The 23,987-nt window shown below is 40.6% G+C and overlaps 9 non-coding genes across 9 annotated transcripts; all 9 read right to left on the reverse strand.

Annotated features, from left to right (window-relative positions):
* Window positions 1-2,556: 2,556 nt before the first annotated feature.
* TRNAS-CGA (transfer RNA serine (anticodon CGA)) lies at window positions 2,557-2,638 on the reverse strand. Its single transcript has one exon. It is a non-coding gene; the product is annotated as a tRNA-Ser (tRNA).
* Window positions 2,639-5,226: 2,588 nt separating this feature from the next.
* On the reverse strand, window positions 5,227-5,298 carry TRNAH-GUG (transfer RNA histidin (anticodon GUG)). Its single transcript has one exon. It is a non-coding gene; the product is annotated as a tRNA-His (tRNA).
* A 1,281-nt stretch (window positions 5,299-6,579) lies between these two features.
* Window positions 6,580-6,661, reverse strand: TRNAS-CGA (transfer RNA serine (anticodon CGA)). Its single transcript has one exon. It is a non-coding gene; the product is annotated as a tRNA-Ser (tRNA).
* A 2,588-nt stretch (window positions 6,662-9,249) lies between these two features.
* On the reverse strand, window positions 9,250-9,321 carry TRNAH-GUG (transfer RNA histidin (anticodon GUG)). Its single transcript has one exon. It is a non-coding gene; the product is annotated as a tRNA-His (tRNA).
* Window positions 9,322-10,602: 1,281 nt separating this feature from the next.
* Window positions 10,603-10,684, reverse strand: TRNAS-CGA (transfer RNA serine (anticodon CGA)). The gene has a single exon. It is a non-coding gene; the product is annotated as a tRNA-Ser (tRNA).
* Window positions 10,685-13,272: 2,588 nt separating this feature from the next.
* Window positions 13,273-13,344, reverse strand: TRNAH-GUG (transfer RNA histidin (anticodon GUG)). The gene has a single exon. It is a non-coding gene; the product is annotated as a tRNA-His (tRNA).
* Window positions 13,345-14,625: 1,281 nt separating this feature from the next.
* On the reverse strand, window positions 14,626-14,707 carry TRNAL-CAA (transfer RNA leucine (anticodon CAA)). Its single transcript has one exon. It is a non-coding gene; the product is annotated as a tRNA-Leu (tRNA).
* Window positions 14,708-18,648: 3,941 nt separating this feature from the next.
* Window positions 18,649-18,730, reverse strand: TRNAS-CGA (transfer RNA serine (anticodon CGA)). The gene has a single exon. It is a non-coding gene; the product is annotated as a tRNA-Ser (tRNA).
* Window positions 18,731-22,672: 3,942 nt separating this feature from the next.
* Window positions 22,673-22,754, reverse strand: TRNAS-CGA (transfer RNA serine (anticodon CGA)). The gene has a single exon. It is a non-coding gene; the product is annotated as a tRNA-Ser (tRNA).
* Window positions 22,755-23,987: the final 1,233 nt, after the last annotated feature.

The raw sequence follows: 23,987 nt of genomic DNA on the forward strand, positions 1-23,987 counted from the left end.
AGAAAATTCAAGTTACGGGTAAAGTACGTTCTCGTTACTTTTGTAATCCAGTGCTGGGCTCCTAGGCTCAGTACTGGGACATCTATCTAAAACAGGTAAACAATTACGTTTTCACAGTTGGTACGATTTTTAAAGAATATTTGTAAGTTTCAAACATCGACACTTAGAAAATTTTCAGCAACTAGCAGGCAATGATATCCCATGGAAGGAAATTCGAGTTACTGGTAAGTACGGTTAAAATTACTTTTCAGGGTCAGTACTGAGCTCCAAGATGCAGCACTGAGGTCTCTCCTGATAACAGGTGAGTAAATCAGAATTCGTTGTTCGGCTGATTTTAGATGAATATTTTAAAGTTCCAAAACTCCACACCACTTAGAAGAATTTCCAAGTGAAACCACTCAATGTTAGCCTATGGAAGAAAAGTGAGTTATCGGCTTTTAGGTAAGTACTCGACTGGCAGAGTTATGGTTCTGGGCATAGACTCAGGGGTCTCCCAGGGGAGTCCCAGCCTACTTGCCAAGCCTTAAACTCCCCTTTTATTACATATAATTTACACCTAAGGTAGGCCCTAGGTAGTCCTAGGTGCATGATGCTATGTAAGTAAAACATAAGATATGTACTTTGGTGGTTCGCGTGTCCTGTAAGTACCAAACAGTCTATTTCATTTTTCACTACTGTGAGGTCTACCCCTCTCATAGGTTAGCTCTGTGTATTCCCCTATACTTTTTATTTGGTAATTCCATATCGGAGAGGAGTAGCTTTATTTATTTATTGAAAATCCTACTTACTGGTGAGGTTGGATTTAACTTTACTATTTTAGAAATGCCACTTTTAGAGAGTGAACATGTCTCTGCACTTACTGCTCTATTTGCCTGAAACCTGGCCCCAATACACGTCTGGATTGGGCTGGGTGACAGCAAAATTTGTGCCTTCCCTCTAGAGAGCCACAACACAGGTCACTCAACTGTACCTGGGGGGTGAGCTCCGCTCCCCCTCCACCCCCAATAGGTTCAAGAACGATAATTTATGTAAGTAAATACATTATAGCTACAGCTTATAATCATGCGAGTTTAAATCATTTGTTGTTAGATGGTTTAAATATTTGAAAGGATCTGTTTTTAATAGACATTTTACAAAAACCACTGGTACATTTGCTAATTCTGTAAAATTAACACCCAACTGCCGTGACATTGCCAACCACAATGCCGTGACTCAGATTCGAACCGAGGTTGCTGCGGCCACAACGCAGAGTACTAACCACTATACGATCACGGCGAGCTACTTGGGCTCGACGACATACAGTGACATGGAGAATTTATAATTCGTAACACTCAGGGCTGTTCCTGTGATAGGCTGGATGTATTCATTGCTTCCTCATTCCTCATTCAGAGGCTGCGTCTCCTCAGTGGTTGATAGGCTGAAACCGTTTCCTGGCCGCCTGCTTGTGAAATGCCAGGAGTCAAAGATCACACATTACACTTGCGGATCTGTGATGGGACACCAATGCAGAGAAACCCACCTGGCACAGACCTTCTATTCTGTCTATTAGACCTGCATCTTCCCTGCACCTTTCAAGCCATTTGTATGTGAAGCAAGAAAGAGTTAGAGAGTGATCCATCTACACTTTTATAGGGAGGATGTCGCCGTGAGCTCCTCCCAGCTAATCACACGAACAGCAGAAAAGCAAGATAAATACACAGTTGAGGGGTGGGCTGCATGGTTATGTTTTTGAGTAAATATTGAAACTGACCTCAGTGGCTCATTAGCAGAGCTGCGGCTAATGACTGGTGCCAAATCATGATGAAGCAAGCACCATGGCTCGTAGGGGACCCACAACACGCTTTTCTTAGCTCACTAAATTAAAGTATAAACTTCCGCCGTGTGTGAGTGGTAAAGGCTTGTTAATATAGTTCCTTTTCCAATTCAAGTCTGACAACAAGAGGCAGGAACCACGTGGCTTCGGAAGCTCAGGAAAGTAGCCACCAACCACAGAGAAAGAGAGAACTGGCAGTATGAGAAGTGGAGAAAACAGAAGCGGGAGCAAGGAGCTCAAATGAGATTGATAGCGTTTAAATAGAGCGCGTAAAGGAACAGTTACACAGCTAAGAAATGGGAAAGACAGACTAGGGAAAAAAACACAGAAAGAGCCAGTAGATGAAATTCTCTTCCTGGGACAGCAGGTTAAGAGAAATTACACATGGGGAGGTTAAGCATGTAACACGGGGGAGAATAAAAAAGAAAATGCAGTTTTATGAAGTGTGTTTGCCAATCCAGCCAGCACTTTTGTTCTATTTCTCTCTTTGCGTCTTTTATTGGTAAAGTAACTTTCAAGTGCATGCGCAGGTATGAATGAGAGAGCAACGGTATAATAATTTGAAGCGTTTACACCAGTGCTAAAGTAGGAATGAGGTGTAGCAAAGAAATGAAAGAGGTAGCGATAACAAATATGTGGAGAGGCAATAGTGACACAAAAATAAGCCACCTATTTATAAAACTGAAATGGAAGAAATACTAAAGGTTAACTTCTGAAATTGTAGCCGATAATAAAAAGATTCTCGTTGTTGGCAGGATTCGAACCTGTGCGGGGATACCCCAATGGATTTCGAGTCCATCGCCTTAACCACTCGGCCACAACAACTTGCTGTAAGCTGCCTACAAATATTTTGTTTGAAAGTTTTGAAGTTTTCCCACATCAAAGTACTGATATTCTGCAATGCGCTTTTTAAAAACAATGTTTTTTTCATCATGCACGTTCTGTCCTAAAAACAAAAATTGCATGAGTACATCTCTGGATCTGTAAAAGGATACGCTTGCATTCAAACTCCCTTGTGGCACTCAAGTTTTTTGGACCCTGTTGCACTCTGTTTTTGCGCTGCTTTTAGTCTACGACCCATATTACAGAAGTCAACCATCTCTGAGTATTTGGGACTCCTTTGTAAGTGCCTTATCTTTAATCCTTGAAAAGCTCTATAATAAAGGGGTCTGTCAAAGATTGCTTGAATGGAAGATAAAAGAAGGCCCACTTGTCTCACCAAATGCAGTAGAGAAACCTGATGTTTTACTCATGTTATCCTTAGTTCAGTTTTTGGTAGACCTGGCATCCTTAAGGTGGCCTACCAGCAACCTTTTTGCTTTTCACCTCACGTTTTGCTGTATCTTTATGTTGGCCTTAGGACTCTAATCACTTTATCACTACTGTGAGAAAGTGGCTCTGTATATACTGTTCCCAAATAGGTACAGTGTGCACAGAGTTCCCAGTCCCCAGAGGTTTGGCAGAGGCTAAAGTTAGATATAACCTTACTCTCTAAAGTGGTAGCTTGCCGAGCAGTAAGGCAGTATCAGAGTACAGTGTAAAACATTTGTTGTACACACTCAGTCAGCAAATGGTCTCACACACTCAAGAACTGAACTCTAGGCCATTGGTTTGCATACAAAAGATATTGTTGTTTTATTTTAGAACCAACAATAGGTATCAAAATATACTTTCTCAGAATGAGATGCTTTAGTTAAATACTTTGCAATAGGCAATTGACTTTTGCAGGTCATAGTTACAGTTTATTGCAATAGGCAACACAATTTGAATCACAATAATACATTGAGCTCAATGGGAATTTTAAGTTATATGCAATTAATTACTTTCAGGATTACTTTTCTAAATCCAGGACTGGATCCTAGATTCAGTCCTGGGACAGTTCTTGGAAACAAGTGAGTAAATTCGTTTTAGTTACTGTTGTGATTTTTAAGCAATATTTTGCTATTTTAAAAGTTGACACTTAGAAACTTTTGCTGATCAAATTACCAATGTTATCCTATGGAAGGAAATTCACTTAGCAGGTAAGTGGGGTTATGGTTACTTTTTCTAGGTCAGTGTTGGATCCTAGATCCAGCACTACTGTACCACCTGTAAGCAGTTGAGAAACTGCGTTTAAGTTATACAGGCGATTTTTAAGGAATATTTACATGTTTGCAAAATCGACACTTAGAAGAAATTTCACAGAAAAACAGTCAATGGTTTCCTATGGAAGAAAATTCAAGTTACGGGTAAAGTACGTTCTTGTTACTTTTGTAATCCAGTGCTGGGCTCCTAGGCTCAGTACTGGGACATCTATCTAAAACAGGTAAACAATTACGTTTTCACAGTTGGTACGATTTTTAAAGAATATTTGTAAGTTTCAAAAATCGACACTTAGAAAATTTTCAGCAAAAAGCAGGCAATGATATCCCATGGAAGGAAATTCGAGTTACTGGTAAGTACGGTTAAAATTACTTTTCAGGGTCAGTACTGAGCTCCAAGATGCAGCACTGAGGTCTCTCCTGATAACAGGTGAGTAAATCAGAATTCGTTGTTCGGCTGATTTTAGATGACTATTTTAAAGTTCCAAAACTCCACACCACTTAGAAGAATTTCCAAGTGAATCCACTCACTGTTAGCCTATGGAAGAAAAGTGAGTTATCGGCTTTTAGGTAAGTACTCGACTGGCAGAGTTATGGTTCTGGGCATAGACTCAGGGGTCTCCCAGGGGAGTCCCAGCCTACTTGCCAAGCCTTAAACTCCCCTTTTATTACATATAATTTACTCCTAAGGTAGGCCCTAGGTAGTCCTAGGTGCATGATGCTATGTAAGTAAAAAATAAGATATGTACTTTGGTGGTTCGCGTGTCCTGTAAGTACCAAACAGTCTATTTCATTTTTCACTACTGTGAGGTCTACCCCTCTCATAGGTTAGCTCTGTGTATTCCCCTATACTTTTTATTTGGTAATTCCATATCGGAGAGGAGTAGCTATATTTATTTATTGAAAATCCTACTTACTGGTGAGGTTGGATTTAACTTTACTATTTTAGAAATGCCACTTTTAGAGAGTGAACATGTCTCTGCACTTACTGCTCTATTTGCCTGAAACCTGGCCCCAATACACGTCTGGATTGGGCTGGGTGACAGCAAAATTTGTGCCTTCCCTCTAGAGAGCCACAACACAGGTCACTCAACTGCACCTGGGGGGTGAGCTCCGCTCCCCCTCCACCCCCAATAGGTTCAAGAACGATAATTTATGTAAGTAAATACATTATAGCTACAGCTTATAATCATGCGAGTTTAAATCATTTGTTGTTAGATGGTTTAAATATTTGAAAGGATCTGTTTTTAATAGACATTTTACAAAAACCACTGGTACATTTGCTAATTCTGTAAAATTAACACCCAACTGCCGTGACATTGCCAACCACAATGCCGTGACTCGGATTCGAACCGAGGTTGCTGCGGCCACAACGCAGAGTACTAACCACTATACGATCACGGCGAGCTACTTGGGCTCAACGACATACAGTGACATGGAGAATTTATAATTCGGAACACTCAGGGCTGTTCCTGTGATAGGCTGGATGTATTCATTGCTTCCTCATTCCTCATTCAGAGGCTGCGTCTCCTCAGTGGTTGATAGGCTGAAACCGTTTCCTGGCCGCCTGCTTGTGAAATGCCAGGAGTCATAGATCACACATTACACTTGCGGACCTGTGATGGGACACCAATGCAGAGAAACCCACCTGGCACAGACCTTCTATTCTGTCTATTAGACCTGCATCTTCCCTGCACCTTTCAAGCCATTTGTATGTGAAGCAAGAAAGAGTTAGAGAGTGATCCATCTACACTTTTATAGGGAGGATGTCGCCGTGAGCTCCTCCCAGCTAATCACACGAACAGCAGAAAAGCAAGATAAATACACAGTTGAGGGGTGGGCTGCATGGTTATGTTTTTGAGTAAATATTGAAACTGACCTCAGTGGCTCATTAGCAGAGCTGCGGCTAATGACTGGTGCCAAATCATGATGAAGCAAGCACCATGGCTCGTAGGGGACCCACAACACGCTTTTCTTAACTCACTGAATTAAAGTATAAACTTCCGCCGTGTGTGAGTGGTAAAGGCTTTTTAATATAGTTCCTTTTCCAATTCAAGTCTGACAACAAGAGGCAGGAACCACGTGGCTTCGGAAGCTCAGGAAAGTAGCCACCAACCACAGAGAAAGAGAGAACTGGCAGTATGAGAGGTGGAGAAAACAGAAGCGGGAGCAAGGAGCTCAAATGAGATTGATGGCGTTTAAATAGAGCGCGTAAAGGAACAGTTACACAGCTAAGAAATGGGAAAGACAGACTAGGGAAAAAAACACAGAAAGAGCCAGTAGATGAAATTCTCTTCCTGGGACAGCAGGTTAAGAGAAATTACACATGGGGAGGTTAAGCATGTAACACGGGGGAGAATAAAAAAGAAAATGCAGTTTTATGAAGTGTGTTTGCCAATCCAGCCAGCACTTTTGTTCTATTTCTCTCTTTGCGTCTTTTATTGGTAAAGTAACTTTCAAGTGCATGCGCAGGTATGAATGAGAGAGCAACGGTATAATAATTTGAAGCGTTTACACCAGTGCTAAAGTAGGAATGAGGTGTAGCAAAGAAATGAAAGAGGTAGCGATAACAAATATGTGGAGAGGTAATAGTGACACAAAAATAAGCCACCTATTTATAAAACTGAAATGGAAGAAATACTAAAGGTTAACTTCTGAAATTGTAGCCGATAATAAAAAGATTCTCGTTGTTGGCAGGATTCGAACCTGTGCGGGGATACCCCAATGGATTTCGAGTCCATCGCCTTAACCACTCGGCCACAACAACTTGCTGTAAGCTGTCTACAAATATTTTGTTTGAAAGTTTTGAAGTTTTCCCACATCAAAGTACTGATATTCTGCAATGCGCTTTTTAAAAACAATGTTTTTTTCATCATGCACGTTCTGTCCTAAAAACAAAAATTGCATGAGTACATCTCTGGATCTGTAAAAGGATACGCTTGCATTCAAACTCCCTTGTGGCACTCAAGTTTTTTGGACCCTGTTGCACTCTGTTTTTGCGCTGCTTTTAGTCTACGACCCATATTACAGAAGTCAACCATCTCTGAGTATTTGGGACTCCTTTGTAAGTGCCTTATCTTTAATCCTTGAAAAGCTCTATAATAAAGGGGTCTGTCAAAGATTGCTTGAATGGAAGATAAAAGAAGGCCCACTTGTCTCACCAAATGCAGTAGAGAAACCTGATGTTTTACTCATGTTATCCTTAGTTCAGTTTTTGGTAGACCTGGCATCCTTAAGGTGGCCTACCAGCAACCTTTTTGCTTTTCACCTCACGTTTTGCTGTATCTTTATGTTGGCCTTAGGACTCTAATCACTTTATCACTACTGTGAGAAAGTGGCTCTGTATATACTGTTCCCAAATAGGTACAGTGTGCACAGAGTCCCCAGTCCCCAGAGGTTTGGCAGAGGCTAAAGTTAGATATAACCTTACTCTCTAAAGTGGTAGCTTGCCGAGCAGTAAGGCAGTATCAGAGTACAGTGTAAAACATTTGTTGTACACACTCAGTCAGCAAATGGTCTCACACACTCAAGAACTGAACTCTAGGCCATTGGTTTGCATACAAAAGATATTGTTGTTTTATTTTAGAACCAACAATAGGTATCAAAATATACTTTCTCAGAATGAGATGCTTTAGTTAAATACTTTGCAATAGGCAATTGACTTTTGCAGGTCATAGTTACAGTTTATTGCAATAGGCAACACAATTTGAATCACAATAATACATTGAGCTCAATGGGAATTTTAAGTTATATGCAATTAATTACTTTCAGGATTACTTTTCTAAATCCAGGACTGGATCCTAGATTCAGTCCTGGGACAGTTCTTGGAAACAAGTGAGTAAATTCGTTTTAGTTACTGTTGTGATTTTTAAGCAATATTTTGCTATTTTAAAAGTTGACACTTAGAAACTTTTGCTGATCAAATTACCAATGTTATCCTATGGAAGGAAATTCACTTAGCAGGTAAGTGGGGTTATGGTTACTTTTTCTAGGTCAGTGTTGGATCCTAGATCCAGCACTACTGTACCACCTGTAAGCAGTTGAGAAACTGCGTTTAAGTTATACAGGCGATTTTTAAGGAATATTTACATGTTTGCAAAATCGACACTTAGAAGAAATTTCACAGAAAAACAGTCAATGGTTTCCTATGGAAGAAAATTCAAGTTACGGGTAAAGTACGTTCTCGTTACTTTTGTAATCCAGTGCTGGGCTCCTAGGCTCAGTACTGGGACATCTATCTAAAACAGGTAAACAATTACGTTTTCACAGTTGGTACGATTTTTAAAGAATATTTGTAAGTTTCAAAAATCGACACTTAGAAAATTTTCAGCAAAAAGCAGGCAATGATATCCCATGGAAGGAAATTCGAGTTACTGGTAAGTACGGTTAAAATTACTTTTCAGGGTCAGTACTGAGCTCCAAGATGCAGCACTGAGGTCTCTCCTGATAACAGGTGAGTAAATCAGAATTCGTTGTTCGGCTGATTTTAGATGAATATTTTAAAGTTCCAAAACTCCACACCACTTAGAAGAATTTCCAAGTGAAACCACTCAATGTTAGCCTATGGAAGAAAAGTGAGTTATCGGCTTTTAGGTAAGTACTCGACTGGCAGAGTTATGGTTCTGGGCATAGACTCAGGGGTCTCCCAGGGGAGTCCCAGCCTACTTGCCAAGCCTTAAACTCCCCTTTTATTACATATAATTTACACCTAAGTTGGGCCCTAGGTAGTCCTAGGTGCATGATGCTATGTAAGTAAAACATAAGATATGTACTTTGGTGGTTCGCGTGTCCTGTAAGTACCAAACAGTCTATTTCATTTTTCACTACTGTGAGGTCTACCCCTCTCATAGGTTAGCTCTGTGTATTCCCCTATACTTTTTATTTGGTAATTCCATATCGGAGAGGAGTAGCTTTATTTATTTATTGAAAATCCTACTTACTGGTGAGGTTGGATTTAACTTTACTATTTTAGAAATGCCACTTTTAGAGAGTGAACATGTCTCTGCACTTACTGCTCTATTTGCCTGAAACCTGGCCCCAATACACGTCTGGATTGGGCTGGGTGACAGCAAAATTTGTGCCTTCCCTCTAGAGAGCCACAACACAGGTCACTCAACTGCACCTGGGGGGTGAGCTCCGCTCCCCCTCCACCCCCAATAGGTTCAAGAACGATAATTTATGTAAGTAAATACATTATAGCTACAGCTTATAATCATGCGAGTTTAAATCATTTGTTGTTAGATGGTTTAAATATTTGAAAGGATCTGTTTTTAATAGACATTTTACAAAAACCACTGGTACATTTGCTAATTCTGTAAAATTAACACCCAACTGCCGTGACATTGCCAACCACAATGCCGTGACTCGGATTCGAACCGAGGTTGCTGCGGCCACAACGCAGAGTACTAACCACTATACGATCACGGCGAGCTACTTGGGCTCAACGACATACAGTGACATGGAGAATTTATAATTCGGAACACTCAGGGCTGTTCCTGTGATAGGCTGGATGTATTCATTGCTTCCTCATTCCTCATTCAGAGGCTGCGTCTCCTCAGTGGTTGATAGGCTGAAACCGTTTCCTGGCCGCCTGCTTGTGAAATGCCAGGAGTCATAGATCACACATTACACTTGCGGACCTGTGATGGGACACCAATGCAGAGAAACCCACCTGGCACAGACCTTCTATTCTGTCTATTAGACCTGCATCTTCCCTGCACCTTTCAAGCCATTTGTATGTGAAGCAAGAAAGAGTTAGAGAGTGATCCATCTACACTTTTATAGGGAGGATGTCGCCGTGAGCTCCTCCCAGCTAATCACACGAACAGCAGAAAAGCAAGATAAATACACAGTTGAGGGGTGGGCTGCATGGTTAAGTTTTTGAGTAAATATTGAAACTGACCTCAGTGGCTCATTAGCAGAGCTGCGGCTAATGACTGGTGCCAAATCATGATGAAGCAAGCACCATGGCTCGTAGGGGACCCACAACACGCTTTTCTTAACTCACTGAATTAAAGTATAAACTTCCGCCGTGTGTGAGTGGTAAAGGCTTGTTAATATAGTTCCTTTTCCAATTCAAGTCTGACAACAAGAGGCAGGAACCACGTGGCTTCGGAAGCTCAGGAAAGTAGCCACCAACCACAGAGAAAGAGAGAACTGGCAGTATGAGAGGTGGAGAAAACAGAAGCGGGAGCAAGGAGCTCAAATGAGATTGATGGCGTTTAAATAGAGTGCGTAAAGGAACAGTTACACAGCTAAGAAATGGGAAAGACAGACTAGGGAAAAAAACACAGAAAGAGCCAGTAGATGAAATTCTCTTCCTGGGACAGCAGGTTAAGAGAAATTACACATGGGGAGGTTAAGCATGTAACACGGGGGAGAATAAAAAAGAAAATGCAGTTTTATGAAGTGTGTTTGCCAATCCAGCCAGCACTTTTGTTCTATTTCTCTCTTTGCGTCTTTTATTGGTAAAGTAACTTTCAAGTGCATGCGCAGGTATGAATGAGAGAGCAACGGTATAATAATTTGAAGCGTTTACACCAGTGCTAAAGTAGGAATGAGGTGTAGCAAAGAAATGAAAGAGATAGCGATAACAAATATGTGGAGAGGCAATAGTGACACAAAAATAAGCCACCTATTTATAAAACTGAAATGGAAGAAATACTAAAGGTTAACTTCTGAAATTGTAGCCGATAATAAAAAGATTCTCGTTGTTGGCAGGATTCGAACCTGCGCGGGGATACCCCAATGGATTTCGAGTCCATCGCCTTAACCACTCGGCCACAACAACTTGCTGTAAGCTGCCTACAAATATTTTGTTTGAAAGTTTTGAAGTTTTCCCACATCAAAGTACTGATATTCTGCAATGCGCTTTTTAAAAACAATGTTTTTTTCATCATGCACGTTCTGTCCTAAAAACAAAAATTGCATGAGTACATCTCTGGATCTGTAAAAGGATACGCTTGCATTCAAACTCCCTTGTGGCACTCAAGTTTTTTGGACCCTGTTGCACTCTGTTTTTGCACTGCTTTTAGTCTACGACCCATATTACAGAAGTCAACCATCTCTGAGTATTTGGGACTCCTTTGTAAGTGCCTTATCTTTAATCCTTGAAAAGCTCTATAATAAAGGGGTCTGTCAAAGATTGCTTGAATGGAAGATAAAAGAAGGCCCACTTGTCTCACCAAATGCAGTAGAGAAACCTGATGTTTTACTCATGTTATCCTTAGTTCAGTTTTTGGTAGACCTGGCATCCTTAAGGTGGCCTACCAGCAACCTTTTTGCTTTTCACCTCACGTTTTGCTGTATCTTTATGTTGGCCTTAGGACTCTAATCACTTTATCACTACTGTGAGAAAGTGGCTCTGTATATACTGTTCCCAAATAGGTACAGTGTGCACAGAGTCCCCAGTCCCCAGAGGTTTGGCAGAGGCTAAAGTTAGATATAACCTTACTCTCTAAAGTGGTAGCTTGCCGAGCAGTAAGGCAGTATCAGAGTACAGTGTAAAACATTTGTTGTACACACTCAGTCAGCAAATGGTCTCACACACTCAAGAACTGAACTCTAGGCCATTGGTTTGCATACAAAAGATATTGTTGTTTTATTTTAGAACCAACAATAGGTATCAAAATATACTTGCTCAGAATGAGATGCTTTAGTTAAATACTTTGCAATAGGCAATTGACTTTTGCAGGTCATAGTTACAGTTTATTGCAATAGGCAACACAATTTGAATCACAATAATACATTGAGCTCAATGGGAATTTTAAGTTATATGCAATTAATTACTTTCAGGATTACTTTTCTAAATGCAGGACTGGATCCTAGATTCAGTCCTGGGACAGTTCTTGGAAACAAGTGAGTAAATTCGTTTTAGTTACTGTTGTGATTTTTAAGCAATATTTTGCTATTTTAAAAGTTGACACTTAGAAACTTTTGCTGATCAAATTACCAATGTTATCCTATGGAAGGAAATTCACTTAGCAGGTAAGTGGGGTTATGGTTACTTTTTCTAGGTCAGTGTTGGATCCTAGATCCAGCACTACTGTACCACCTGTAAGCAGTTGAGAAACTGCGTTTAAGTTATACAGGCGATTTTTAAGGAATATTTACATGTTTGCAAAATCGACACTTAGAAGAAATTTCACAGAAAAACAGTCAATGGTTTCCTATGGAAGAAAATTCAAGTTACGGGTAAAGTACGTTCTCGTTACTTTTGTAATCCAGTGCTGGGCTCCTAGGCTCAGTACTGGGACATCTATCTAAAACAGGTAAACAATTACGTTTTCACAGTTGGTACGATTTTTAAAGAATATTTGTAAGTTTCAAAAATCGACACTTAGAAAATTTTCAGCAAAAAGCAGGCAATGATATCCCATGGAAGGAAATTCGAGTTACTGGTAAGTACGGTTAAAATTACTTTTCAGGGTCAGTACTGAGCTCCAAGATGCAGCACTGAGGTCTCTCCTGATAACAGGTGAGTAAATCAGAATTCGTTGTTCGGCTGATTTTAGATGAATATTTTAAAGTTCCAAAACTCCACACCACTTAGAAGAATTTCCAAGTGAAACCACTCAATGTTAGCCTATGGAAGAAAAGTGAGTTATCGGCTTTTAGGTAAGTACTCGACTGGCAGAGTTATGGTTCTGGGCATAGACTCAGGGGTCTCCCAGGGGAGTCCCAGCCTACTTGCCAAGCCTTAAACTCCCCTTTTATTACATATAATTTACACCTAAGGTAGGCCCTAGGTAGTCCTAGGTGCATGATGCTATGTAAGTAAAACATAAGATATGTACTTTGGTGGTTCGCGTGTCCTGTAAGTACCAAACAGTCTATTTCATTTTTCACTACTGTGAGGTCTACCCCTCTCATAGGTTAGCTCTGTGTATTCCCCTATACTTTTTATTTGGTAATTCCATATCGGAGAGGAGTAGCTTTATTTATTTATTGAAAATCCTACTTACTGGTGAGGTTGGATTTAACTTTACTATTTTAGAAATGCCACTTTTAGAGAGTGAACATGTCTCTGCACTTACTGCTCTATTTGCCTGAAACCTGGCCCCAATACACGTCTGGATTGGGCTGGGTGACAGCAAAATTTGTGCCTTCCCTCTAGAGAGCCACAACACAGGTCACTCAACTGCACCTGGGGGGTGAGCTCCGCTCCCCCTCCACCCCCAATAGGTTCAAGAACGATAATTTATGTAAGTAAATACATTATAGCTACAGCTTATAATCATGCGAGTTTAAATCATTTGTTGTTAGATGGTTTAAATATTTGAAAGGATCTGTTTTTAATAGACATTTTACAAAAACCACTGGTACATTTGCTAATTCTGTAAAATTAACACCCAACTGCCGTGACATTGCCAACCACAATGCCGTGACTCGGATTCGAACCGAGGTTGCTGCGGCCACAACGCAGAGTACTAACCACTATACGATCACGGCGAGCTACTTGGGCTCAACGACATACAGTGACATGGAGAATTTATAATTCGGAACACTCAGGGCTGTTCCTGTGATAGGCTGGATGTATTCATTGCTTCCTCATTCCTCATTCAGAGGCTGCGTCTCCTCAGTGGTTGATAGGCTGAAACCGTTTCCTGGCCGCCTGCTTGTGAAATGCCAGGAGTCAAAGATCACACATTACACTTGCGGACCTGTGATGGGACACCAATGCAGAGAAACCCACCTGGCACAGACCTTCTATTCTGTCTATTAGACCTGCATCTTCCCTGCACCTTTCAAGCCATTTGTATGTGAAGCAAGAAAGAGTTAGAGAGTGATCCATCTACACTTTTATAGGGAGGATGTCGCCGTGAGCTCCTCCCAGCTAATCACACGAACAGCAGAAAAGCAAGATAAATACACAGTTGAGGGGTGGGCTGCATGGTTATGTTTTTGAGTAAATATTGAAACTGACCTCAGTGGCTCATTAGCAGAGCTGCGGCTAATGACTGGTGCCAAATCATGATGAAGCAAGCACCATGGCTCGTAGGGGACCCACAACACGCTTTTCTTAGCTCACTGAATTAAAGTATAAACTTCCGCCGTGTGTGAGTGGTAAAGGCTTGTTAATATAGTTCCTTTTCCAATTCAAGTCTGACAACAAGAGGCAGGAACCACGTGGCTTCGGAAGCTCAGGAAAGTAGCCACCAACCACAGAGAAAGAGAGAACTGGCAGTATGAGAGGTGGAGAAAACAGAAGCGGGAGCAAGGAGCTCAAATGAGATTGATGGCGTTTAAATAGAGCGCGTAAAGGAACAGTTACACAGCTAAGAAATGGGAAAGACAGACTAGGGAAAAAAACACAGAAAGAGCCAGTAGATGAAATGCTCTTCCTGGGACAGCAGGTTAAGAGAAATTACACATGGGGAGGTTAAGCATGTAACACGGGGGAGAATAAAAAAGAAAATGCAGTTTTATGAAGTGTGTTTGCCAATCCAGCCAGCACTTTTGTTCTATTTCTCTCTTTGCGTCTTTTATTGGTAAAGTAACTTTCAAGTGCATGCGCAGGTATGAATGAGAGAGCAACGGTATAATAATTTGAAGCGTTTACACCAGTGCTAAAGTAGGAATGAGGTGTAGCAAAGAAATGAAAGAGGTAGCGATAACAAATATGTGGAGAGGCAATAGTGACACAAAAATAAGCCACCTATTTATAAAACTGAAATGGAAGAAATACTAAAGGTTAACTTCTGAAATTGTAGCCGATAATAAAAAGATTCTCGTTGTTGGCAGGATTCGAACCTGCGCGGGGATACCCCAATGGATTTTGAGTCCAACGCCTTAACCACTCGGCCACAACAACTTGCTGTAAGCTGCCTACAAATATTTTGTTTGAAAGTTTTGAAGTTTTCCCACATCAAAGTACTGATATTCTGCAATGCGCTTTTTAAAAACAATGTTTTTTTCATCATGCACGTTCTGTCCTAAAAACAAAAATTGCATGAGTACATCTCTGGATCTGTAAAAGGATACGCTTGCATTCAAACTCCCTTGTGGCACTCAAGTTTTTTGGACCCTGTTGCACTCTGTTTTTGCGCTGCTTTTAGTCTACGACCCATATTACAGAAGTCAACCATCTCTGAGTATTTGGGACTCCTTTGTAAGTGCCTTATCTTTAATCCTTGAAAAGCTCTATAATAAAGGGGTCTGTCAAAGATTGCTTGAATGGAAGATAAAAGAAGGCCCACTTGTCTCACCAAATGCAGTAGAGAAACCTGATGTTTTACTCATGTTATCCTTAGTTCAGTTTTTGGTAGACCTGGCATCCTTAAGGTGGCCTACCAGCAACCTTTTTGCTTTTCACCTCACGTTTTGCTGTATCTTTATGTTGGCCTTAGGACTCTAATCACTTTATCACTACTGTAAGAAAGTGGCTCTGTATATACTGTTCCCAAATAGGTACAGTGTGCACAGAGTCCCCAGTCCCCAGAGGTTTGGCAGAGGCTAAAGTTAGATATAACCTTACTCTCTAAAGTGGTAGCTTGCCGAGCAGTAAGGCAGTATCAGAGTACAGTGTAAAACATTTGTTGTACACACTCAGTCAGCAAATGGTCTCACACACTCAAGAACTGAACTCTAGGCCATTGGTTTGCATACAAAAGATATTGTTGTTTTATTTTAGAACCAACAATAGGTATCAAAATATACTTTCTCAGAATGAGATGCTTTAGTTAAATACTTTGCAATAGGCAATTGACTTTTGCAGGTCATAGTTACAGTTTATTGCAATAGGCAACACAATTTGAATCACAATAATACATTGAGCTCAATGGGAATTTTAAGTTATATGCAATTAATTACTTTCAGGATTACTTTCCTAAATCCAGGACTGGATCCTAGATTCAGTCCTGGGACAGTTCTTGGAAACAAGTGAGTAAATTCGTTTTAGTTACTGTTGTGATTTTTAAGCAATATTTTGCTATTTTACAAGTTGACACTTAGAAACTTTTGCTGATCAAATTACCAATGTTATCCTATGGAAGGAAATTCACTTAGCAGGTAAGTGGGGTTATGGTTCCTTTTTCTAGGTCAGTGTTGGATCCTAGATCCACCACTACTGTACCACCTGTAAGCAGGTGAGAAACTGCGTTTAAGTTATACAGGCGATTTTTAAGGAATATTTACATGTTTGCAAAATCGACACTTAGAAGAAATTTCACAGAAAAACAGTCAATGGTTTCCTATGGAAGAAAATTCAAGTTACGGGTAAAGTACATTCTCGTTACTTTTGTAATCCAGTGCTGGGCTCCTAGGCTCAGTACTGGGACATCTATCTAAAACAGGTAAACAATTACGTTTTCACAGTTGGTACGATTTTTAAAGAATATTTGTAAGTTTCAAACATCGACACTTAGAAAATTTTCAGCAACTAGCAGGCAATGATATCCCATGGAAGGAAATTCGAGTTACTGGTAAGTACGGTTAAAATTACTTTTCAGGGTCAGTACTGAGCTCCAAGATGCAGCACTGAGGTCTCTCCTGATAACAGGTGAGTAAATCAGAATTCGTTGTTCGGCTGATTTTAGATGAATATTTTAAAGTTCCAAAACTCCACACCACTTAGAAGAATTTCCAAGTGAAACCACTCAATGTTAGCCTATGGAAGAAAAGTGAGTTATCGGCTTTTAGGTAAGTACTCGACTGGCAGAGTTATGGTTCTGGGCATAGACTCAGGGGTCTCCCAGGGGAGTCCCAGCCTACTTGCCAAGCCTTAAACTCCCCTTTTATTACATATAATTTACACCTAAGGTAGGCCCTAGGTAGTCCTAGGTGCATGATGCTATGTAAGTAAAACATAAGATATGTACTTTGGTGGTTCGCGTGTCCTGTAAGTACCAAACAGTCTATTTCATTTTTCACTACTGTGAGGTCTACCCCTCTCATAGGTTAGCTCTGTGTATTCCCCTATACTTTTTATTTGGTAATTCCATATCGGAGAGGAGTAGCTTTATTTATTTATTGAAAATCCTACTTACTGGTGAGGTTGGATTTAACTTTACTATTTTAGAAATGCCACTTTTAGAGAGTGAACATGTCTCTGCACTTACTGCTCTATTTGCCTGAAACCTGGCCCCAATACACGTCTGGATTGGGCTGGGTGACAGCAAAATTTGTGCCTTCCCTCTAGAGAGCCACAACACAGGTCACTCAACTGTACCTGGGGGGTGAGCTCCGCTCCCCCTCCAACCCCAATAGGTTCAAGAACGATAATTTATGTAAGTAAATACATTATAGCTACAGCTTATAATCATGCGAGTTTAAATCATTTGTTGTTAGATGGTTTAAATATTTGAAAGGATCTGTTTTTAATAGACATTTTACAAAAACCACTGGTACATTTGCTAATTCTGTAAAATTAACACCCAACTGCCGTGACATTGCCAACCACAATGCCGTGACTCAGATTCGAACCGAGGTTGCTGCGGCCACAACGCAGAGTACTAACCACTATACGATCACGGCGAGCTACTTGGGCTCGACGACATACAGTGACATGGAGAATTTATAATTCGGAACACTCAGGGCTGTTCCTGTGATAGGCTGGATGTATTCATTGCTTCCTCATTCCTCATTCAGAGGCTGCGTCTCCTCAGTGGTTGATAGGCTGAAACCGTTTCCTGGCCGCCTGCTTGTGAAATGCCAGGAGTCAAAGATCACACATTACACTTGCGGATCTGTGATGGGACACCAATGCAGAGAAACCCACCTGGCACAGACCTTCTATTCTGTCTATTAGACCTGCATCTTCCCTGCACCTTTCAAGCCATTTGTATGTGAAGCAAGAAAGAGTTAGAGAGTGATCCATCTACACTTTTATAGGGAGGATGTCGCCGTGAGCTCCTCCCAGCTAATCACACGAACAGCAGAAAAGCAAGATAAATACACAGTTGAGGGGTGGGCTGCATGGTTATGTTTTTGAGTAAATATTGAAACTGACCTCAGTGGCTCATTAGCAGAGCTGCGGCTAATGACTGGTGCCAAATCATGATGAAGCAAGCACCATGGCTCGTAGGGGACCCACAACACGCTTTTCTTAGCTCACTGAATTAAAGTATAAACTTCCGCCGTGTGTGAGTGGTAAAGGCTTGTTAATATAGTTCCTTTTCCAATTCAAGTCTGACAACAAGAGGCAGGAACCACGTGGCTTCGGAAGCTCAGGAAAGTAGCCACCAACCACAGAGAAAGAGAGAACTGGCAGTATGAGAGGTGGAGAAAACAGAAGCGGGAGCAAGGAGCTCAAATGAGATTGATAGCGTTTAAATAGAGCGCGTAAAGGAACAGTTACACAGCTAAGAAATGGGAAAGACAGACTAGGGAAAAAAACACAGAAAGAGCCAGTAGATGAAATTCTCTTCCTGGGACAGCAGGTTAAGAGAAATTACACATGGGGAGGTTAAGCATGTAACACGGGGGAGAATAAAAAAGAAAATGCAGTTTTATGAAGTGTGTTTGCCAATCCAGCCAGCACTTTTGTTCTATTTCTCTCTTTGCGTCTTTTATTGGTAAAGTAACTTTCAAGTGCATGCGCAGGTATGAATGAGAGAGCAACGGTATAATAATTTGAAGCGTTTACACCAGTGCTAAAGTAGGAATGAGGTGTAGCAAAGAAATGAAAGAGGTAGCGATAACAAATATGTGGAGAGGCAATAGTGACACAAAAATAAGCCACCTATTTATAAAACTGAAATGGAAGAAATACTAAAGGTTAACTTCTGAAATTGTAGCCGATAATAAAAAGATTCTCGTTGTTGGCTGGATTCGAACCTGTGCGGGGATACCCCAATGGATTTCGAGTCCATCGCCTTAACCACTCGGCCACAACAACTTGCTGTAAGCTGCCTACAAATATTTTGTTTGAAAGTTTTGAAGTTTTCCCACATCAAAGTACTGATATTCTGCAATGCGCTTTTTAAAAACAATGTTTTTTTCATCATGCACGTTCTGTCCTAAAAACAAAAATTGCATGAGTACATCTCTGGATCTGTAAAAGGATACGCTTGCATTCAAACTCCCTTGTGGCACTCAAGTTTTTTGGACCCTGTTGCACTCTGTTTTTGCGCTGCTTTTAGTCTACGACCCATATTACAGAAGTCAACCATCTCTGAGTATTTGGGACTCCTTTGTAAGTGCCTTATCTTTAATCCTTGAAAAGCTCTATAATAAAGGGGTCTGTCAAAGATTGCTTGAATGGAAGATAAAAGAAGGCCCACTTGTCTCACCAAATGCAGTAGAGAAACCTGATGTTTTACTCATGTTATCCTTAGTTCAGTTTTTGGTAGACCTGGCATCCTTAAGGTGGCCTACCAGCAACCTTTTTGCTTTTCACCTCACGTTTTGCTGTATCTTTATGTTGGCCTTAGGACTCTAATCACTTTATCACTACTGTGAGAAAGTGGCTCTGTATATACTGTTCCCAAATAGGTACAGTGTGCACAGAGTCCCCAGTCCCCAGAGGTTTGGCAGAGGCTAAAGTTAGATATAACCTTACTCTCTAAAGTGGTAGCTTGCCGAGCAGTAAGGCAGTATCAGAGTACAGTGTAAAACATTTGTTGTACACACTCAGTCAGCAAATGGTCTCACACACTCAAGAACTGAACTCTAGGCCATTGGTTTGCATACAAAAGATATTGTTGTTTTATTTTAGAACCAACAATAGGTATCAAAATATACTTTCTCAGAATGAGATGCTTTAGTTAAATACTTTGCAATAGGCAATTGACTTTTGCAGGTCATAGTTACAGTTTATTGCAATAGGCAACACAATTTGAATCACAATAATACATTGAGCTCAATGGGAATTTTAAGTTATATGCAATTAATTACTTTCAGGATTACTTTCCTAAATCCAGGACTGGATCCTAGATTCAGTCCTGGGACAGTTCTTGGAAACAAGTGAGTAAATTTGTTTTAGTTACTGTTGTGATTTTTAAGCAATATTTTGCTATTTTACAAGTTGACACTTAGAAACTTTTGCTGATCAAATTACCAATGTTATCCTATGGAAGGAAATTCACTTAGCAGGTAAGTGGGGTTATGGTTCCTTTTTCTAGGTCAGTGTTGGATCCTAGATCCAGCACTACTGTACCACCTGTAAGCAGGTGAGAAACTGCGTTTAAGTTATACAGGCGATTTTTAAGGAATATTTACATGTTTGCAAAATCGACACTTAGAAGAAATTTCACAGAAAAACAGTCAATGGTTTCCTATGGAAGAAAATTCAAGTTACGGGTAAAGTACATTCTCGTTACTTTTGTAATCCAGTGCTGGGCTCCTAGGCTCAGTACTGGGACATCTATCTAAAACAGGTAAACAATTACGTTTTCACAGTTGGTACGATTTTTAAAGAATATTTGTAAGTTTCAAAAATCGACACTTAGAAAATTTTCAGCAAAAAGCAGGCAATGATATCCCATGGAAGGAAATTCGAGTTACTGGTAAGTACGGTTAAAATTACTTTTCAGGGTCAGTACTGAGCTCCAAGATGCAGCACTGAGGTCTCTCCTGATAACAGGTGAGTAAATCAGAATTCGTTGTTCGGCTGATTTTAGATGAATATTTTAAAGTTCCAAAACTCCACACCACTTAGAAGAATTTCCAAGTGAAACCACTCAATGTTAGCCTATGGAAGAAAAGTGAGTTATCGGCTTTTAGGTAAGTACTCGACTGGCAGAGTTATGGTTCTGAGCATAGACTCAGGGGTCTCCCAGGGGAGTCCCAGCCTACTTGCCAAGCCTTAAACTCCCCTTTTATTACATATAATTTCACCTAAGGTAGGCCCTAGGTAGTCCTAGGTGCATGATGCTATGTAAGTAAAACATAAGATATGTACTTTGGTGGTTCGCGTGTCCTGTAAGTACCAAACAGTCAATTTCATTTTTCACTACTGTGAGGTCTACCCCTCTCATAGGTTAGCTCTGTGTATTCCCCTATACTTTTTATTTGGTAATTCCATATCGGAGAGGAGTAGCTTTATTTATTTATTGAAAATCCTACTTACTGGTGAGGTTGGATTTAACTTTACTATTTTAGAAATGCCACTTTTAGAGAGTGAACATGTCTCTGCACTTACTGCTCTATTTGCCTGAAACCTGGCCCCAATACACGTCTGGATTGGGCTGGGTGACAGCAAAATTTGTGCCTTCCCTCTAGAGAGCCACAACACAGGTCACTCAACTGCACCTGGGGGGTGAGCTCCGCTCCCCCTCCACCCCCAATAGGTTCAAGAACGATAATTTATGTAAGTAAATACATTATAGCTACAGCTTATAATCATGCGAGTTTAAATCATTTGTTGTTAGATGGTTTAAATATTTGAAAGGATCTGTTTTTAATAGACATTTTACAAAAACCACTGGTACATTTGCTAATTCTGTAAAATTAACACCCAACTGCCGTGACATTGCCAACCACAATGCCGTGACTCGGATTCGAACCGAGGTTGCTGCGGCCACAACTCAGAGTACTAACCACTATACGATCACGGCGAGCTACTTGGGCTCAACGACATACAGTGACATGGAGAATTTATAATTCGGAACACTCAGGACTGTTCCTGTGATAGGCTGGATGTATTCATTGCTTCCTCATTCCTCATTCAGAGGCTGCGTCTCCTCAGTGGTTGATAGGCTGAAACCGTTTCCTGGCCGCCTGCTTGTGAAATGCCAGGAGTCAAAGATCACACATTACACTTGCGGACCTGTGATGGGACACCAATGCAGAGAAACCCACCTGGCACAGACCTTCTATTCTGTCTATTAGACCTGCATCTTCCCTGCACCTTTCAAGCCATTTGTATGTGAAGCAAGAAAGAGTTAGAGAGTGATCCATCTACACTTTTATAGGGAGGATGTCGCCGTGAGCTCCTCCCAGCTAATCACACGAACAGCAGAAAAGCAAGATAAATACACAGTTGAGGGGTGGGCTGCATGGTTATGTTTTTGAGTAAATATTGAAACTGACCTCAGTGGCTCATTAGCAGAGCTGCGGCTAATGACTGGTGCCAAATCATGATGAAGCAAGCACCATGGCTCGTAGGGGACCCACAACACGCTTTTCTTAGCTCACTGAATTAAAGTATAAACTTCCGCCGTGTGTGAGTGGTAAAGGCTTGTTAATATAGTTCCTTTTCCAATTCAAGTCTGACAACAAAAGGCAGGAACCACGTGGCTTCAGAAGCTCAGGAAAGTAGCCACCAACCACAGAGAAAGAGAGAACTGGCAGTATGAGAGGTGGAGAAAACAGAAGCGGGAGCAAGGAGCTCAAATGAGATTGATGGCGTTTAAATAGAGCGCGTAAAGGAACAGTTACACAGCTAAGAAATGGGAAAGACAGACTAGGGAAAAAAACACAGAAAGAGCCAGTAGATGAAATTCTCTTCCTGGGACAGCAGGTTAAGAGAAATTACACATGGGGAGGTTAAGCATGTAACACGGGGGAGAATAAAAAAGAAAATGCAGTTTTATGAAGTGTGTTTGCCAATCCAGCCAGCACTTTTGTTCTATTTCTCTCTTTGCGTCTTTTATTGGTAAAGTAACTTTCAAGTGCATGCGCAGGTATGAATGAGAGAGATCAACGGTATAATAATTTGAAGCGTTTACACCAGTGCTAAAGTAGGAATGAGGTGTAGCAAAGAAATGAAAGAGGTAGCGATAACAAATATGTGGAGAGGCAATAGTGACACAAAAATAAGCCACCTATTTATAAAACTGAAATGGAAGAAATACTAAAGGTTAACTTCTGAAATTGTAGCCGATAATAAAAAGATTCTCGTTGTTGGCAGGATTCGAACCTGCGCGGGGATACCCCAATGGATTTCGAGTCCATCGCCTTAACCACTCGGCCACAACAACTTGCTGTAAGCTGCCTACAAATATTTTGTTTGAAAGTTTTGAAGTTTTCCCACATCAAAGTACTGATATTCTGCAATGCGCTTTTTAAAAACAATGTTTTTTTCATCATGCACGTTCTGTCCTAAAAACAAAAATTGCATGAGTACATCTCTGGATCTGTAAAAGGATACGCTTGCATTCAAACTCCCTTGTGGCACTCAAGTTTTTTGGACCCTGTTGCACTCTGTTTTTGCGCTGCTTTTAGTCTACGACCCATATTACAGAAGTCAACCATCTCTGAGTATTTGGGACTCCTTTGTAAGTGCCTTATCTTTAATCCTTGAAAAGCTCTATAATAAAGGGGTCTGTCAAAGATTGCTTGAATGGAAGATAAAAGAAGGCCCACTTGTCTCACCAAATGCAGTAGAGAAACCTGATGTTTTACTCATGTTATCCTTAGTTCAGTTTTTGGTAGACCTGGCATCCTTAAGGTGGCCTACCAGCAACCTTTTTGCTTTTCACCTCACGTTTTGCTGTATCTTTATGTTGGCCTTAGGACTCTAATCACTTTATCACTACTGTGAGAAAGTGGCTCTGTATATACTGTTCCCAAATAGGTACAGTGTGCACAGAGTCCCCAGTCCCCAGAGGTTTGGCAGAGGCTAAAGTTAGATATAACCTTACTCTCTAAAGTGGTAGCTTGCCGAGCAGTAAGGCAGTATCAGAGTACAGTGTAAAACATTTGTTGTACACACTCAGTCAGCAAATGGTCTCACACACTCAAGAACTGAACTCTAGGCCATTGGTTTGCATACAAAAGATATTGTTGTTTTATTTTAGAACCAACAATAGGTATCAAAATATACTTTCTCAGAATGAGATGCTTTAGTTAAATACTTTGCAATAGGCAATTGACTTTTGCAGGTCATAGTTACAGTTTATTGCAATAGGCAACACAATTTGAATCACAATAATACATTGAGCTCAATGGGAATTTTAAGTTATATGCAATTAATTACTTTCAGGATTACTTTCCTAAATCCAGGACTGGATCCTAGATTCAGTCCTGGGACAGTTCTTGGAAACAAGTGAGTAAATTCGTTTTAGTTACTGTTGTGATTTTTAAGCAATATTTTGCTATTTTACAAGTTGACACTTAGAAACTTTTGCTGATCAAATTACCAATGTTATCCTATGGAAGGAAATTCACTTAGCAGGTAAGTGGGGTTATGGTTCCTTTTTCTAGGTCAGTGT

The sequence above is a fragment of the Triturus cristatus genome, chromosome 12 (assembly GCF_964204655.1).
Source record: "Triturus cristatus chromosome 12, aTriCri1.1, whole genome shotgun sequence".
Taxonomy (NCBI): domain Eukaryota; kingdom Metazoa; phylum Chordata; class Amphibia; order Caudata; family Salamandridae; genus Triturus; species Triturus cristatus.